The 19,589-nt window shown below is 37.5% G+C and overlaps 1 long non-coding RNA gene across 2 annotated transcripts in view; it reads right to left on the bottom strand.

The window, feature by feature from the left end:
• Positions 1 to 19,589, bottom strand: part of LOC123384992 — a 118,048-nt gene that overhangs the window by 2,394 nt on the left and 96,065 nt on the right. The window contains exons 3-5 of one of the 2 annotated variants that reach the window (XR_006596883.1): positions 8,052 to 8,114; positions 5,032 to 5,070; positions 1,338 to 1,367 (exon numbers count right to left, since the gene is read on the bottom strand). This is a non-coding gene — a long non-coding RNA (uncharacterized LOC123384992). The remainder of the gene's footprint in view (positions 1 to 1,337; positions 1,368 to 5,031; positions 5,071 to 8,051; positions 8,115 to 19,589) is intronic. The other variant, XR_006596884.1, reaches the window with a different exon arrangement.

Genomic DNA, 19,589 nt, shown 5'->3' with positions numbered 1-19,589 from the left:
CCTGGGCAGGTCAGTCGGTTAAGTGTCCAACACTTGATCTCAGCTCAGGTTATGATCTCATGGTTCCTGAGACTGAACCCCGCATCTGTGCTAATAGCACAGAGCCTACTTAGGATTCTCTCTCTCCCTCTCTCTCTCTGCCCCTCCCTTGCTGGCACTCTCTCTCTCTCTCTCTCAAAATCAATAAGTTAAAAAAAAAAAAAAGAGACTTCAAGTTCAAAAGAAACAAAACCTTTTCCTACAGTGTTCACCTACTGGGAAAAAGCAAATTTCTGAGCAACAACTAGAACTTGGGAGAGTAGAGAACAAGCAGTCACACCAGTACAGTTGGAGTAAAGGTCAGAGGCCGGGTATATTACAGAGAAATGATCCGAGTATTCACAAAAGTTCATTGTGTGGCCTTGTCTATACCTACTTCAAGAGACATCCTAACTCCTTCCTTCTGGGGAGGCTCCTGAGTCAGATGATACACCCAAGCATTATAGGCTGATGTTCAATGTCACTACTTCTTTGGTTCTGAGGGTAATCACATCCCTTACTTTGGGACTGAGGTTTTTTTCCTCTCAACATTTTTCTAGACTAAGGTGAAGCATGGAGTAATCACTGCTTGATTCCCTTGCCAACTTTCTCTACGCGTCTAAGAGACTTCTACATTTTATGGGGTAGACTGTTTGCAAATGATCTCCAAATCAAACATTCACCATAGCTGTATTGTGATTGGCATGTGGCCCTTTCCTGCATTGATGAGATGGGGCCAGGCCTTATATATGCGTTCTCTAAAGACCTGTGTGGAGAGCTACCCTGACCTGCCAGGTTTCTCACCATCACAAGAGAACAAATGCCTTATGTACTTGGAAACCCCAGTAATTGAGTTCTGGAATAGGGTCACACTCCAGAAACTTAGTTCTGACTCTGAGAAATTTAAGAAACTCAAAAATTGTTAAATTAGACTATATCCAAACATATAATAAACTTATTTTCTTATTTATTTATTTTTTGAGGAGGGTGCAGAGAGAGAGAGAGAGAGAGAGAGAGAGAGAGAATTTCAAGCAGGCTCCGCACTGCCAGCACAGAGCCCAACACAGGGCTCAAACTAACCAACTGTGAGATCACGACCTGAGCCAAAATCAAGAGTGGGAAGCTTAACCGACTTAGCCACCCAGGTGCCCTCAAACATATAATACACCTATTAAAATGCTCTTGACTCTCCCCCTCAATTCTGTGCCCTAAAATCTTCTAGAAGCTATAATACTCCAAATATAGAAAATTTATCTACCCCATTTCTTCACTATCTGTCATTCGTGCCCATATATGGCCTTTATCTAGGATGTACTTACTCAGTGTGGCACTCCCTTCCCATGAAGCCCCTGAAAGACATATTTGGGTTTCTATTAACACTGTTATTTTGAGAATCAGTCACAGTTTCAACCCCAGCCAACCCTCTCTTCTCTCCATTCTGGAGTCTGAACAATCAGAACCTAATAACATTTTTCAATACTTGCATATATTAGTAATGCACTCAATAATGGCAGACTTCGGCCACAGTGATGAACATAACTCTTTATACCCATTTCTAAGTCTCCAGTTTTTGCCAAATGATTGAATCAATCATTGGTGGTCACCACCTTCAGGAACACCAAATTTATGTGCCTATATCCGCTTTACCACAACTGCTTTTTTTACTGCTCAGAGGCCACAGGAAAGGAATTTATTTGAAATCTGCTTCATTTAAAACATCTTTTTAGGGGCGCCTGGGTGGCGCAGTCGGTTAAGCGTCCGACTTCAGCCAGGTCACGATCTCGTGGTCTGTGAGTTCGAGCCCCGCGTCAGGCTCTGGGCTGATGGCTCAGAACCTGGAGCCTGTTTCCAATTCTGTGTCTCCCTCTCTCTCTGCCCCTCCCCCGTTCATGCTCTGTCTCTCTCTGTCCCAAAAAATAAATAAACGTTGAAAAAAAAAATTAAAAAATAAATAAATAAAAATAAAACATCTTTTTAAAAAATCTTTATTTTTAATTTTTTGAGGAATCTCCACACTGTTTTCCAGAGTGGCTGCACCAGTTTGCATTCCCACCAACAGTGCAAGAGGGTTCCTGTTTCTCCACATCCTCTCCAGCATATATAGTCTCCTGATTTGTTCATTTTAGCCACTCTGACTGGCGAGAGGTGATATCTGAGTGTGGTTTTGATTTGTATTTCCCTGATGAGGAGTGATGTTGAGAATCTTTTCATGTGCCTGTTGGCCATCTGGATGTCTTCTTTACAGAAGTGTCTATTCATGTCTTCTGCCCGTTTCTTCACTGGATTATTTGTTTTTTGGGTGTGGAGTTTGGTGAGTTCTTTATAGATTTTGGATACTAGCTCTTTGTCTGATATGTCATTTGCAAATATCTTTTCCCATTCTGTTGGTTGCCTTTTAGTTTTGTTGATTGTTTCCTTTGCAGTGCAGAAGCTTTTTATCTTGATGAGGTTCCAATAGTTCATTTTTGCTTCTAACTCCCTTGCCTTTAGGGATGTGTCAAGTAAGAAATTGCTGAGGCTGAGGTCAGAGAGGTTTTTTCCCCGCTTTCTCCTCTAGGGTTTTGATGGCTTCCTGTCTCACATTCGGGTAAACTGAGGGTTGATGGGGGTGGGAGGGAGGGGAAAGTGGGTGATGGGCATTAAGGAGTGCACCTGTTGGGATGAGCACTGGGTGTTGTATGGAAACCAATTTGACAATAAATTTCATATTAAAAAATAAAAATAAAAAAATAAAAATCTTTAAAACATCCTGTTTTAAGATATATGGAGAAGGGGGGGTGTCATTTAATCTGTGGCATGGGGCCTCTGTCCTTCTGAGAAGATGAAAACAATCTGTGCTTTATTCTCAGTATCATCCATGCACGCTGCTGACTGGCCTTCTCCCTGAAAGTAGTTGATTTGCGTGATGAAGTACTTACTTGGCTTTGGTGGGGTTTTTTGAAACTCAAAGGATTTCTTATTCTGAAAAGCCATTTTGTTTGCTTTTGAGTGGGATGCATTTATTTGAGAGATATAAACTTCTGGGATTTGCGGTAAATTTGAAATCTTAATTCTGCTACAAGCTCTTCAATGGGTTGTTAGCTTGAAATGTAATCACCTCGATTATAACAATTTTTGAGTACTAATTTCTAATCTAAACTGTTGTTGTCCAGGTATGTGGACACGTAGGAGGCTGTACGTGGGATAATTATTACAGATTCCTTTTTGGCAATAGGAAAGGTTCTTTCACTTCTTACTTGAAGCTGTTCATTGGCAATTGTTAGATCCATGGTAATGATGTCTCTGTGCATTTTAATTTTTGTCAGATGCCTTTAAATTGTTTTTCACTAACTCATTTACACAGCTAACAATGTACTATTTTAGTATAATTTTTCATCCTTTTATGATACCCAGATACATAGCAGAATCTTTATTCAGCAAAAGCAGTTTTAACAATGAGCTAGTTTTTAAAAAAAGGGAGAGATGGGGTACCCAGGTGGCTCAGTCGGTTCACTGTTGGACTTCAACTCAGGTCATGATCTCACAGTTTGTGAGTTCAAGCCCTGCATCAGGGTCTGTGCTGACAGCTCAGAGCCTGGAGCCCACTTTGGATTCCTTCTCTCTGCCCCTTTCCCACTCATGCCCTGTCTCTCTCTGTCTCTGTCTCTCTGTCTCTCTCTCTCTCTCTCTCCTTCCTTCAAAATTAAATAAACATTAAGAAAAAAAATTTTTAAGAGATTTTACAGAACATCATTTTGATGAGCTCAACTTTATCATTTAATATTTATTTCAAAACAGTAAATAATAATAAAATATTTTATTTGCCTTGGGACTTCTTTAGTATGATATTTGTTGCACCAGAATAACTTTTAAAAGAACATCTGATTTTCACTAATAAATGCAAACCTCCATTTAGTCCTGTGCTGAAGGAGAAGAGGGATGTACTGGCATGTGATGGACACAGAATATTTGGAGCTGAATCCTGAATGTTTGTTTAACCAAAGGTTATCGATTCTATGAGTCTATCAAAATCTTATCACGTGTCTTGCCAGTTGTTTGTATCCCTACCTTTCAACCCTACCTGCAGCCCACGAACAAAAAGTCTAAGAAAGAGGGTTCAGAAAAAAAAAAAGAATTTACCTTGACCTGAACCAGACTTGAACACCAAAGGACAGCTTCTGTGCCATGGGATAGGCAGATCTTAAACACTGAACCTCATCTGCCACTTTTACATCAATGGCCATGAAAGATCTTCCTATAATTGCCTTAGAGCAGCATTTCTTAGTATTGTCTGCCGATTGGGGATCTCACTGTTAACACATTTTTGGATTGTTCTAGCACCGTTTATTGAACCGTCTACCATTGCTCAGTGATCTGTGATAAAACCTGTTCGATACAGACAGTACAGGCATGGGATCCGTTAAGAGCTCTCTATTCTGTTCTAGTGGTTAATTGTCTCTTCCTGGCCAGTGCTACACTATCTTAATTACTATTACTGGATAATAAATTATGACACCTGAGAGAGGTTCTCTTACTTGCTGTACTTCTTCAGCACTGTCTTCACTATTTTTGAGCCTTTGCCCTTCTGTATGAATTCTAGAATCAACTTGTCAAGTTCCTATAAAACCCTATTTTTATTTGAATTACAATTGAATCTATATCTTAAAACTTTTTGGCACTGACAACAAACTGTTCTGGCCTACAAAGATGATAATTTCATATGGTTCTACCTAAAAAATTGAAGGGGAAAGAAGTAACATTGTTCTGATAATTGAATCTGTACTCATGAACATAGTGAATACTATGGTCTGAAAATTTGTGCCCCCCCCCGAAAAATTCATATGTTAAAATCCTACCCCCCCCCCCAAAGATGATGGCATTAGGAGGTGGGGCCTTTGGTTGGTGCATAAGTCATAAGAGTGGAACCCTCATAAATTAGTGCCCTATAAAAGAGTAAAAGAGACCCACAGAGGTCCTTAGCCCCTTCCACCATGAGGATACAGTGAGAAGGTAAACCAGGAAGAAGATCCTCACCAGAATGCAACCTTGATCCTGGACTCCTGGCCTCCAGAGCTGTAAGAAATAAATTTCTGTTTATAATCTACTCAGTGTGTTCTGTTACAGCAGCTGGAATGAACTAAGACAATGTATCTCTCCATTTCCTTAGGTGTTCTTCAATATCTTTTTGAGAAACACTTATAATTTTTCTATTCAGGTCTTGAACATATGTTATAATATTTACTTCTAGGTATCTTACTTTTTTTCTTTTTCATGTTTTCTTTTTGCTAGTGTAAATGCTATCTTTTTCTTAGTATTACCTTTTCAGTTTATGCATATGTATGAAAATGCAAATTGATATAAACAGTTAAATACTTATGATAATTAATCTTCAGATTCTTTGTGGTTTTCTCTGTAGATAATCATATCATTTGTGAAAAGTGTATCATCTATTTTAATTTGAAAATTGATGTATAAATTTTGGAGGAGGAGAAGCAGAGATTACTATTCTTGGTAAAATGACATGACATTTTATCTCCAAATTGGAGCCCTGGGATTTCAAGGTTGCTTCTGTTTAATTTACAATCAGCCTCTTTAACAGAACTTCCCAGCTTTTACAAACCAAAGGATTTACAATTGATTGATTTTTAAATTTTTTTTTAATGTTTACTTATTTTTGAGAGAGAGAGAGCACAAGTGGGGAAGGGGCAGAGACAGAAAGAGACACAGAATCCGAAGCAGGCATCAGGCTCTGAGCTGTCAGCACAGAGCCCAACGTGGGGCTCAAACCCATGAACCATGAAATCATGACCTGAGCCAAAGTCAGATGCTTAACTGACTGAGCCACCCAGGTGCCCCTATAATTGATTGATTTTTAACCCAATCTGATCCTCTCTATTTATCATCAGGAAGGTTTAATTGTTTATACTTTCATCTAGTTTGGTTTTCCTGATTAACTTTCATCTTTCTCTATTTATTACTTCTATTGGATTCATTCAATTTTCTTTCATTTACCTTTTCTATGGGTTTGAATTACATAGTCTATTTCTATTTCACATGCCTTCTTTCATACAATGCAAGGCTCTTGGAATGTTTTCCTTAATGTTTTCATTTTACCACTGCCTCCTGATTTTATGTTATTCTCATTTAGTATTTTAGGTCCATTTTTAAAAAATCTCCCACTAGTTAGATATAATTTTTTAAAATTTGTGTCAATGTTAGTTGAATCATAAATTTCTTTACACACCACGGTTCTTTGTATTCTACTTCTTAATTGATTTCATTCTGAACGATGAAAATCTTCAGCAGTATTTCAGGTTTACCTATAACAAACCTTCTCATAAACAAAATTAAATGTGTTCATTTTGCTCTTGGTCTTAAATGGTAGCTTAGTTGGTTTCGAATTTTAGATTGATGGTTGCTTTTCCTCAGCACTTTAAATATATGATTTTATGCCTGCCTAATGTCCATTGTTAGTGCTACTGCTAATGAAAGTCTGTTGTGAGCCTAACTATATTCCTTTCTAGAAGAAATCTCTGTTTCTCTGTGGATTTTGTTTTTGGGTTTGGGGGTTATTTTTTTGTTTGTTTGTTTGTTTGTTTCACCATAATACATCCTAGTGTAGATGTATATATTTGTTTGTTTCTATGTGGGGTTTTGTTCAGGTTTGGTTTTAGGCACCCATTACGATTTTTGAATTTGAGGGTTTATGTCCTTTTCAATTCTGAAAACTCTCCAATCATTATCTTTTAGAATACTGTCTCTCCCTATGTCCTTTATTTTTCTGTCTCTAGAATAGCCTTATTCTATCTCTTCATTCTATCTTCTTTATATCTTAACATTTCTCAAAATTTTTTCAAATCATTTTATTTCTCTGTAATATGTGCTGGGCAGTTTACTCATGTCCACATTTCAGTTCTCCAGTTCCCAGTTTAACTGGCATTCATCTGTTATCTTATCCTACCCATCGGACTTGTCTTTTTATGATTACAGTTTTTATATCCAGAAGTTTAATTTGGTTCTTCTTCAAAACCGTTTGGATTTTTCAAGCAGCCTGATGTTTTGTTCTGGTTTTTAATTATCTCTTTAATCTTTTTAAATATATTTGATTTGTAGTTTTTTTTTTTTCAGATTGTTTTTTTGGTCTTCAATTTGGGGATGGCTAATTCTCTTGGGTGTGTTGTCTGCTAGCTGTCCTTCGCAGCAGATCTTTTTTCAAATTCTTCAAAGCACTATTACTATAAGCTTATCTTCAGGGAAGTTTGCTCCGTGGTAGTTAGAGCTTTGTAAGCTCCTTAAATACAAATATTTTAATATCTTATCTCCTGAAACTTTCTCATTTCTATGCACCTAAAAGCTGCTCAATAAATTTTTAAATGGGTTATGCCCTGAATTTTACCTCTCAAACTAAACTGCAAATTTATGGAGGGAAGATACATTTTTGTTCCTTTGATTCTCTCCCACACCTTTCCCAACTCACAACCTCTTCAGTGAGTATTATCGGCAAGTTATGGTAAACATTCATGAAATGTACACTTCAATAAATCAATGTTTGTTAAATTATAAAATGCAGAAGAGTAAGAAACAAACTCTTCAAAACACAAATCCTTTCTCAGAAGCCAATTAAAAAGTGCCAAAGGGGATTTGATAAAATTCACAACAAAATGTGTTTGCCACCTGCTTTCAATTACACATTATCTTGCAATTCTGCCCCAATTAAGTATTTTACAGCTTCAACCTCTTTACAATAGAAATCATATGTAGTCATATGTAAACATAATCTTTAGTTTATTAAACATAGTCTCTAATTTTTTTTTAATTAGTCCATAGTTGCCCAGTCAACAGCTGAAAATACTGTTAATAAATAAGAGTACCAGCGCTAGCAGGAAATCCCTTCTCCCAAGGAAAATAATAAAGAAAATGTGAAAAAAACATATGTATTTTTTTTTTTAGTTTAAAACCATCGCCTCAGTTGGTCTCCATAGCTCTGAATACAAAGGAATCATAAGATCTTAAGAAGAATCAGTCTATCCACTCAATAAACATTTATAAGTTACCTTGTGTCAACTTGGCACCACACAGACAAATAATCATGGCCCATCTTCAGGATTCACTGCCTCCTGGGAAAGACAGACACATCAGCAAATAGCTTGTGATGACTGCTGCCTGAGAGGGGTACGGGCAGGGTGCTAGGAGACTGCAGAGCGTGAGAAAAAAGGATGGCTTCATGGAGGAAAAATAAGGCTGAGGCAGGAAGATCTGAGGGATGAACAAGATGATCTCTGGTTCAGTTGTGACAGACAGGTTCAGGTTTATGAATAAGTCATTTTGGGATGTGATAAAGGGAGACTTCTCTGCCACTTATTGTACATATTGCGTAGCTTTCCTCGCTGACTTGTGAAAGTTGTGTAAGGTGTCTACACCCATTGCTCAAGCTGAATTATGTGTGCTGGCGCAGGAATTCACTGAGATGCAGCCAAACTTACCCAGTTGATGTGAAAGGAAATACTAAAGGGAAGCTTTTAGGTGGCTTCCAAAGAATCTCATCGGTGAGCCCTCCTGCCTAGATGAGTTGCTCGAAACTTTCCTTCTCTGAGATCAAGTGAAAAATGTTTGATGTTTGGGTGAGAGAGCATTCTGCCTAAGATACGACAAACAGCTCATAATCACGAAGGGACCATGACATCGGCCTCAGGAGAAGTTTCTCTTCACCTCTCCACTAGCCACAGGATTTTATTACTTTTATTTTTTTTTTTTTAATTTTTTTTTCAACGTTTATTTATTTTTGAGACAGAGAGAAACACAGCATGAACGGGGGAGGGGCAGAGAGAGAGGGAGACACAGAATCGGAAACAGGCTCCAGGCTCCCAGCCATCAGCCCAGAGCCCGACGCGGGGCTCGAACTCACGGATCGCAAGATCGTGACCTGGCTGAAGTCGGACGCTTAACCGACTGCGCCACCCAGGCGCCCCGAGGATTTTATTACTTTTAATTAAAAACTTTTGATAAGCAAGGTTACTTTTCTTCTTTTCTTTCCTCTTAGGTTCCTCTTGACTTATGAAAACTCAGAAGAGCATTCTGATTTCTTTTAATTCCCATTAGCAATATTTCCTTCTGTGAGCTCTGTTAAGATCCCAGGGAAATGGGAATATCTATCTTACTTTTATTTTTTATTTTATGCAGGTACTAATATATCTTCCATATAAGCAAGTGGCCAGAAGTTTTGACCTGATTAAAACACTAAAATGATGGCATCAAGTTGGGTAAACTGAAATAATTTGTCGAATATTTTAAAAGGAAAAAAAAAATCCTTTTTCCAAAGATGATGATCCATTCTTTCCTAAGAAAACCTTGAGACAGTTGTCACATCACCAACCCCGCTCTGGTCATGCAGAAAACTTCACTGAAGCTCTGCTCATGTGGTTTTGTAGCTGCTATTGGAAACAAAAGTTCCAAAACCAGTTGGACACAAAGAAGAAAATAAAACTAGCCACTCGGGCCTGAAATGCCAACTTTCACCATATGTAGTCCCACAAAAACCAAAAGGGAAGAATAATCAACACAAAACACAACAGAGATAGAATCACAGAATTAGGGAGATGGGGTTTGCTAAAGAGGGTCACCCAAACCTACGAAATTGAAAATAGCTTTTACACAGCTGTCTCCCAGCCCATAAAGGAATGTATTATTATGATTTGCATTGATCTGATTAGTGTATTTACATATTGCATCCTTCCTTGTGCACCACTCCCAGTCAGTGGGGCGTCCAGCACATTAAGAGTAATACAGTTCTGGAGTTAGAATAAAGTAAACACTCCCAAAAGTCTTTTGTCTTCCCCTATGCAATGAAAACAGCTTGCAGAATATAGTACAGCCTCAAAATGGGTTGGTTTCATTTACAAAATCATGGATTTTATTTGCTTTTTGTACCCCAAGTTTTAAGTTTGTATAATAGATTAGTCCTTATGTACACACACACACACACACACACACACACACACACACACAGGTCTTTAATAGTATAAAGAGAAAACTGTAAAGCAGTTAGCACACTATTTAGAAACGGTCCAAAATTACGGAGAATTGTTGCCTTGCAACCATTAATTAAAGCTGTTAACTCAAAGGATGATGGTAGAAAGAATGAGAAATAGTACAGCAGACATGTAAATTAAAACATGCTCCTGTATACAAGATCTAATGAAAATCAGCCCAAGTCTAAAGGAAATCCAGCAGAAGACCTAAAAGGAATCAATTAAGCATGGCCTTTCAACTATCTTTTTGGTAGACTATCATGTAGCTTGTTTTTCTTAGGAAACTAACTATCTAGACATAGCTGGTTTGGGTGTGAGGCAAGCTAGAATCTGCCATGTGTGCTGGCAGGGAGGCATAAGAACTCTTCCACACAGCAAGCAAGGATGGGGAGCTAAGGGAACTGCAAAGGAAGTGTTATATAGTAGAAATTAACAACAGCTACAACGTATTTACTTAGTACCTATTTCACAAATTAGAAAACCAAATCATAAAGAGACCAAGAAATTTGACCAAAAATTACAAACCTAGTAAATGGCAGTCTGGAATATAAGCCAGGTCTGTATGACTCCAAAGCCCATGTTCTTTCTACACTATATCTGAAAGAGCTTATCCATGTAGTTTACAAACACTTCTGTTCTGCTTCCTTCTAACTGTTAGGGGCTAGCAACATCCTTATGAGCAAAGCATCATCAGGAAGTAGGAAGTAGGGAAACTTGGTACTCCAATCATTGGCAAGGGTATAGTGGGAGGCCAACAGAGTGAAAGGGGGCAGACCTAAAGAGTGTGGGATCAAGGCAGAAGTCTGGATCTACGTGACAGCTGCAAATTGGTAATGACACAGGTGCCTGGGACCCTACTGAGTTGCCTACGTTCCAGTCTGATTGTATGTAGACACTTGGCAGCGATGGGAAGAGAGAAAAAGAGATATGTAATGAATGAGCACTTTTGAATGAGGGATGCAGTAACATGAGGACTGTTTATGTACTTCTGCCTTAGTGCAGGAATTGGGAGAGTGAGTGGCTAAATCTGTGAAGTAAAATAAAGATGACTCCGAGGCAGAGAAGAGTAAACATATGTAGTCAACATACAATTTTCATAAACTAAGTGTTTCAGTTCCCTTTTGCCATATTACGTATCATATGTAATATGTCAAAACTTAGTGACCAAAACAACAATGATGTATTGCTTCCCAGGATTCTGTGAGTTGAATGGGCTCACAGAAAAATGGGGCAGTTACTCTGCACAACATCATGTCACTGAGAACACTCACTTGACTGTATTCAATAAGAAGCTGATGGCATCTCATCCTCCAAGGTCTCTCTCATTACTCAGTGGTAAAGCCCAGTCTTAACACTACTTCAGATAATGGAGCTATATAATTGGCTGCATTTCCTGTCAATCAAGCCAACTTCTCCAATTTTCCCTCTCATGTAGTAATCTTACCATCTGCCTGGAGGACAGGCCTATCTTCACTCCTGCAGTTTGGTATCATTAAAGGGAGAAATTCTGAGAAGGGATTGGAGGAACTATCCAGTCTTGTCACAGCTTCCAAACAGAAAATGTTTTCTACAGATCTAACAGCAAGAATCATGATGACTTTCAGGAGCACATCTGCAACTTGTAACTTCTCCATCTAAGCAAAAGTTTAGAGCACTGACATGCACCTTCTATCATCAGGCAATGGGACGAATATTAGATATTCATTGACTTAGTGTGCTCCTATGAGTTTAAATGAAAAATCCATAGTATAATAGTATATGATTTAAGAGTATAATAAAAAAAGTATAGAATAATATAATAAAATATGATTTCTAGTTCCACTTCAGCCATTAATTTACTGTATAAGCTTAAACACAACATTTGGCCTCTCTGATTCTCTGTTCCTTGCTATGGACTGAATGGTCATGTCCTCCCACCCCAAATCTGTATGTTGACTCCCCACCATTGTGATGGCATTTGAAAATGGAGCCTTCAGGAGGTAATCAGAATTAGATGAGGTCATGAAGGTGGGACTCTCATGATGGGATTATGACTTTAGAAGAAGAGAAAGAGAGAGAGATCCCACCCTTCCCGCCATGTGGGGACATGACAAGAAGAAAGCTGTCTGCAAACCAGGAAGAGGACCCTCACAAGAAACTGAAACTCAAGAAACAGTTGGTACCTTCATCTTGAACTTCTCAGCCTCTGGGACTATAAGAAATAAATGTCTGTTGTTTAAGCCCCTCGAGCTATGGTATTTTGTTATAGCAGCTCAAGCGGACTAAGACAATCCTCTTCCGTAAAATGAGCCATATGAATGAGAGATCTCTAAAATCCTTTCTAGCTAAAATTATATTCTATTGTTTTATTTCTCCATAAAGTTATATTGCCAAGTAAATATTGCCTGGCCACTGTTAAAGAGGACCGTCAAATAAAATCAAAGTAAAGTCATCTAAAGAGTAAAAATAACTTCCATTCCAAGGCAAGAACCTGGAAATCATTTCAGAAAACACAGATATTCTGCTTATTAAAACTTCATAGCATATCTGAGTCCATCACTATTCTAGTACTGTGACTTAGGAAAAAAGTCAAGCCTGCCTGCTTACAGAAATCAGAAATCATTCACTCAGAAAACTGGACAGAGAGTGGGGAATAATCTTTGCATTGATAGTTACTATTAACTTGGGTTGGCAATCCAGTATAAAGATTATTTGTTTGAAGAAAAAAAAGAAAGGGGTACTAAAATGCAGACACTTCACTATTCAATCCATAATTGTCACAGCCCGGTAATCTTTTAATCTGTCTCTTACACATGCACATACACATAAAGTGCTTCTCAGCAAAAGTTGACAAGCCTAAGAATAAAATAAATTTTTTTCATGGTTTCATTAGTAAAATAAAAGTCTATTTTTGGTTCTAGAAACTATAAAGATGAAAGTATTTTTAAACCATTTTGTCATCCAATTTCCTCTTTAAACAATAATATCCCCATAAGAACACATTAAAAATCAAAATGCATGTTCAAGGCCAAGTCAGTGACTTATGAGTTAATTCGGAAGTAGTTACTTTTGACTCCGAAGCCCTTTGTGACTCCCAAATTGTAGTATGGAATTAGAAAGAAAGAACCTGGTGATGACTGAACTTCTCTCTTTGTCATTTCAATGTAGAGACAATGTTTCTAGTCCAAAATAAATAAATAAATAAATGCATTTCCAAATTACCACATCAGCAGCAAATCCCACAGAGATCATAAAAAAACAGACTTTTTCTAAGTCTTTCCAAATTTATCCCCATGGTGTCAATATAATATGGTGTCCTACGGGGATATTACGCCATAAAACACACAATTAAAATTAACTTGATTTATCAGCATGGAAAGAGCAAGTGTCTCCATATCAAGGGAGATTGGCAGTTAAAGACTCATAAATCATAAGACCAAGAGGAACCTTGAAAGTCAGCTTTTCAATCCCCTTCCCCCCCTCCTCACTTTGGCAGAAGCCTGCCCTTCAATGATTTTCCACTTGGGTATAAAGTAATTAGCAAGCCTAGCCTGCGCAAATTGAACAACTGTAGAAAAACAGCATTGAAATCGTTAGGACAATTACCACCCTTATCATCTTTGATTGAGTATACATAGTATACAACACAGTGGTTTACCTAAACCACCCCAGACTGATTTAGGTGGGGTTTTTCATGTAGATAATGAACAGAGAAAATAATTCAGATAAGAGTCTACCATTCATTCACTAGATATTTGTGCCAAACATTTAGCAAGAACTAGAAGCATCGTAATGGACAAGTAAGACACGGGCTCCACTCTTCATGGAGCTTTGAGAGGGGGAAGGAGAGAGAACATTAAATTTAAATTTAACATTATTTTTTTTTATTTTTTTTAACGTTTATTTATTTTTGAGAGACAGAGAGAGGCAGAGCATGAGCAGGGGAGAGGGAGAGAGAGAGAAAGAGAGATACAGAATCCAAAGCAGGCACCAGGCTCTGAGCTGTTTGTTAGCACAGAGCCCAACGCAGGGCTCAAACTCAGGAACTACAAGAGCCGAAGTCACACACTCAACTGACTGAGCCACCCAGGCACCCTGAAACTTAACGTTAATTTAAAGAGAATACCTGAAACTTTATTACAGTTATTTACTGATTTGCCCTGTATAGTGAGCTCCTCAAAGACATGAGTAAAAATCTTTCCATCTTTTTCATGGACTAAAAAAAAAAAAAAAAAAACAGTTGGTGCTCATTGTATCTTTATATATATATCTCAATAAAAGACACTCTTCTTTACATTTTTCATTTCTTTTTTCTTTTAATTTTTTTTTTCAACGTTTATTTATTTTTGGGACAGAGAGAGACAGAGCATGAACGGGGGAGGGGCAGAGAGAGAGGGAGACACAGAATCTGAAACAGGCTCCAGGCTCCGAGCCATCAGCCCAGAGCCTGACGCCGGGCTCGAACTCACGGACCGCGAGATCATGACCTGGCTGAAGTCGGACGCTTAACCGACTGCACCACCCAGGCGCCCCTACATTTTTCATTTCTGATGTGATATGAGATCTCCATAGGTAAAGCAGTTAAAAAATCTCAAATATTTTTCTTTAATCTGCCTTGAAATATATCCCAAAAGCCCATCCATTTGTTTGCCATGGATAGTGCACATGGGAACACCCAAGGCAGTGCTATGAACTTACCAACACTCACAAATGTCAGATGAATAAACTGAAGTATGAGTCAACCGCGCAAGAAGTAAATATGAGCACGGAATTCCAAAGCATCCATTTCACAACCTTGGTACCATTAAGATGAACTTAAGGAAACATGGATCTTTAGACTTTTGTCCCTCATCTGGACATCAGTGTATCGGCAAGCTTACTGTCTTTATAGTGTGTATATGTAAGATACAGGTTTATGTAAGCTGTATTGCCTGAATGGTAATATATTGTCTCTTGTGAAATTCGTGATTCATAGTCCTTCTCTCTGCTCCACTTGTGATAATTGGTTCATCACACTATAATTCAAAAGACTTCTATAATCTTATCAACCAGTCTGCTGACTAAAGACTTCATTTAAAATTAAACCTACCCCACTGCAGCAATCTCTCTCTCTCCCTTACCACGTTTTATTTTTCTTCAAAGCACTTATTATCTTCTCTTGACCAATAATTTCTCACTTAGTATGCATGTTCTATGAGAGAAAAGGATTTTATCTTTGCTATTCATTGCTGTATTCTCAACACCTAGAACAGTGCTTTTGACACATAGTAGGTTTTCAACTCTCTGCTGACTGAATAACTGTCTGACAAAGAAAAGTCTCCAAGTCACTACAGGAGACGCAGGAAGTCCAAAGACCTGGATTCTAGTACTGTCTCTGATCACTGTTTTTAAATCTGTAGGGGAGGATTAAACCATTGCTAAGGCCACTTCTAAAACTATAAGACAGTATTACATGTAACCTAATGAAAGTAGTTATTAAAATGTCAGGTTTTCATGCTCCATCTGCTGGTTAAATTGTAGAAAAACCTTGAGGTCATTTTGCAATTGAAAAGTAGAGTTAGAAATATTTGTGACCAACGAAGAAAATAATTTTTTTTAAAAACTATGTGTACTGTTTGTACAAGATTAATAACCTAGAAATCAAGCAGTTGAGAAAGAAAAAGAAACATGGACAATTGCATGGTAGTAGTGAAAAAGCCAGAGAATACTCTGCTACTTGGGGCTCACATACATACTGTGGAACCCAGTCTCCAAGGAGCCCCACCTGCTGCCACTCACACCCTTGTGCAGCCACCCACCAACACTGTTCCAGGGCAGGTCTGTATGAACAATAGCAGCCGGCAGAAGAGACGGCATGTCACTGCCCAGACTAAGGTATGATAAAACTGAGGATTTCATCTTAGGCATGCTCCCTTTCTCTCTCTGTCTCTCCAAGCCACTTCCCCTTTTTATTTCTCCTTCCTTTGAATCACTTCCTTTGAGGGGGGTTACCCAGCTCTCATGAATGAGAACCCTTGAGCAACCCAGGGAGAGGCCAGTGAAGTAAAGCACACAAGAAAAAAGAAGGAGAAGAAGAAGAAGGAGAAGAAGGAGAAGAAGAAGAAGAAGAAGAAGAAGAAGAAGAAGAAGAAGAAGAAGAAGAAGAAGAAGAAGGAGAAAAATTGTCTTCGTTTACAGATGATGTGATCTTATATAGAGAAAACCCTAAAGAGTACAACAACAACAACAACAAAAAAAAAAACAATAGAATTGATGAATTCAATAGATGCAGGATACTAAATCAACATACAAAAATTAGTTGCATTTCTATACACTAATAACAAAATATCTTAAAAAGAAAGAAAACAATCCTATTCACAGTAGTGTCAAAAGCAATAAAATGCTTCGGAATAAGTTTAACAAAGGAAGTGAAAGATCTGTACACTAAAGACTACAAGATGTTGATAAAAGAAATGGAAGAAGACACAAATAAATAGAATATTCATATTCATGGATTGGCATAATTAATATTGTTAAAATGTCTATATGACCAAAAGCCATCTTTGATTCAATGCAATCCTTATCAAAATTCCAACAGCATTTTTCATAGATACAGAAAAAAGATCCTAAAATTCATATGAAACCACAAGATCCTTAATAGACAAAGAAATTCTGAGAATGAAGAACAAAGCAGGAGGCATTACACTTCCTTATTTCAAACTATAATACAAACCTATAATAATCAAAACAGTATGGTACCACATAAAAATAGACATATAGACCAATGGAACAGAATTGAGAACCCAAAAATAAACCCATTCATGTATGATCAATTAATTCACAACAAAGGAGTCAAGAACATATAATGGGGAAAGTATAGTCCCTTCAAAAAAAATGGTGTTGAGAAAAATGGATAACATGCAGAAGAATGAAATTGAATCTCTATCTTATACCATTCATAAAAATTAACTTGAAATGGATTAAAGACTTAAACATAAGACCTAAAGCCTTAAAACTTCCAGAAGGAAGCATAAGGAAAAAGGTCCTTTACATTGGTCTTGGCACCATTTTTTTTCTGGCTATGATATTAAAAACAGAAGCTACAAAAGCAAAAATAAAAAATAAACGAGTAGGACCACATCAAACTACAAAGTTTCTACACACAGCATAAAGAAACAATAAACAAAATGAAAAGGCAACCTGTGAAATGTGAGTAAATACTTGCAAATCATATATCTGATATGGGGTGAACATGCAAAATATATAAGAAATTCATACAAGCCAATAGCAAAAGAAGATAATAATACAATTTGATTAAAAATTGGGTAGAGGATCTGACTAGACAGTTTTCCAAAGAAGGCATCCAAATGGCCAACAGATACATGAAAAAAATGTTCAACATCACTAATCATCAGGGAGACACAAATCTAAACCATGATGAAATATCACCTCACACCTGTTAGAATGGCTATCTAAAAGACAGGAAACAAGTGTTGATGAAGATGTGGAGAAAAGGGAACCCTTATGCACTACTGATGAGGATGTAAATTGGTATGGCCACTATAAAAAAGAGTATGAAGTTTCCTCAAAAAATTAAAAATAGGATTCCCATATGATCTAGCAATCCCACATCTGTGTATATATCCAAAGGAGGATATATATGAAATGAGGATCTTGAAGAAATGTCTGCACCCCCATGTTCATGGCAGCACTATTCACAATAGCCAAAATATGTAAATGACCCAAGTATCTTTCTGTGGATGAATGGATAAAGAAATTTTGGTTTGTGTATGTATACACACACACACACACACACACACACAGACACACACAATGTAATATTATTCAGCCATGAGAAAAAAAGAAATTCCACCATTTGCAACAACATGGGTCAACCCTGAGAGAGTTATACTAAGTGAAATAAGTCAGAGAAAGACAAATACTGTATGATATGACTTATATGTGAAATCTGAAAAAGCAGAACTCAAGGGTAGAATGGTGGTTGCCAGCAACTTGGGGGAGGGGGAGACTTGGGAGACAGTGGTCCAAGTGTACAAACTTCTAGTTATAAAACTGATGAGTCCTGGGGATCTAATCTATAGCATGGTGATTATGGTTAACAATATTGTACAACATACTTGAAAGTTACTAAGAGATTAGATTTTAAAAGTTCTCACTACAAAAGGGGCACCTGGGTAGCTCAATTGGTTAAGTGTCTGACTTTGGCCTAGATCATGATCTCACCATTCCCAAGTTCCAGCCCCATTGGGCTCTGTGCTGACAGCTCAGAGCCTAGAGCCTGTTTCAAATTCTATGTCTCCCTCTCTCTCTCTCTGCCCCTCCCCCACTCGCACTCTGTCTCTCTCTCTCTCTCTAATAATAAATAAACATTAAAAAAAAAAGTTCTCACCACACACACAAAAAATGGTAATTATGTGAAGTGATGGAAATATCAGCTAACCCACTGTGGTAATCATTTTGCAATATATAATATATCAAATCATCACATTGTACATTTTTAAACTTATACAATGTTATATGTCAATTATATCTCAATAAAGCTGGACTGAAATAAAATAAAATAAAATAAAATAAAATAAAATAAAATAAAATAAAATAAAATAAAATAAAATAAAATAAAATAGAATTTTAGTTTCCGGCCACCAAGAGCCAGGGAGCATTGGAAGTAGATACTCCCCTTGATGAATCTTCAGAGTAGACTGACAGCAGTTCAAGCTAACTTGACGTCATGAGAAACTCTGAGCCAGAACCACCCAGCTCAGCCATGCCCACGTCTTTCTCCCCAGAAACTGTGGAATAATTGATTGGTTTTTTAAGCTGTTATATTGTGCAGTTATTTGCTACACAGCAATAGATAACTAATATACACACATACATCTGAGTCTCACTCAAATCTGTATTGAACACTTCCATATTCCATGAATGTGGCTTGACCTTTTAACGTGAAATTGTACACAACCATCTTTCTCAGAAACATTCATCTTTCTTCATATGTGCATTATGTTTTCAGACACACATGTTTCACTAGAATAGGAACTCGAAAGTATGGAGATTTAAAGACCATAGGATATATTCTGGAGACTTTTTACTAATATCAATATCCGAGAGAAGATCATCGGCCTTAAAAAACAATTTCTCACTGGTTTATAGTATGTAAGAACTGGGTATAAATCTCAGTGAAGATCACAATGAACTGTAATTATGTGGAGTTTTTTTTAACTCTAGTTTAGTAACTGGAATAATGCATCAATTCTGTATTCACTTTTTCAATTCTACCATCTTACCAAGGAATAAACATTCATAGACTCTTATTTTTCACTTCCTTTATTGCCAGTAAGGAACTAGCCTATTGATGCAGTGTAGATGAATGAGATGCCAAAGTGAAAGGAGATACATACAGGTGATTATAGGATATAACACAAGCTAAAGGTATTGTGTTATCTAGAAACTTTCAACAAAATTTTCTAGTGAGATTTGGATGTAATCTTTAAAACCTTAAAAACCTTAGGGGTGCCTGGTGGCTCAGTCAGTTAAGCATCCGACTTTGGCTCAGGTCATGATCTCACCATTCATGAGTTCAAGCCC

The sequence above is a fragment of the Felis catus genome, chromosome B1, assembly GCF_018350175.1.
Source record: "Felis catus isolate Fca126 chromosome B1, F.catus_Fca126_mat1.0, whole genome shotgun sequence".
NCBI lineage: Eukaryota > Metazoa > Chordata > Mammalia > Carnivora > Felidae > Felis > Felis catus.
This window is presented reverse-complemented; position numbering and strand designations above follow the sequence as displayed.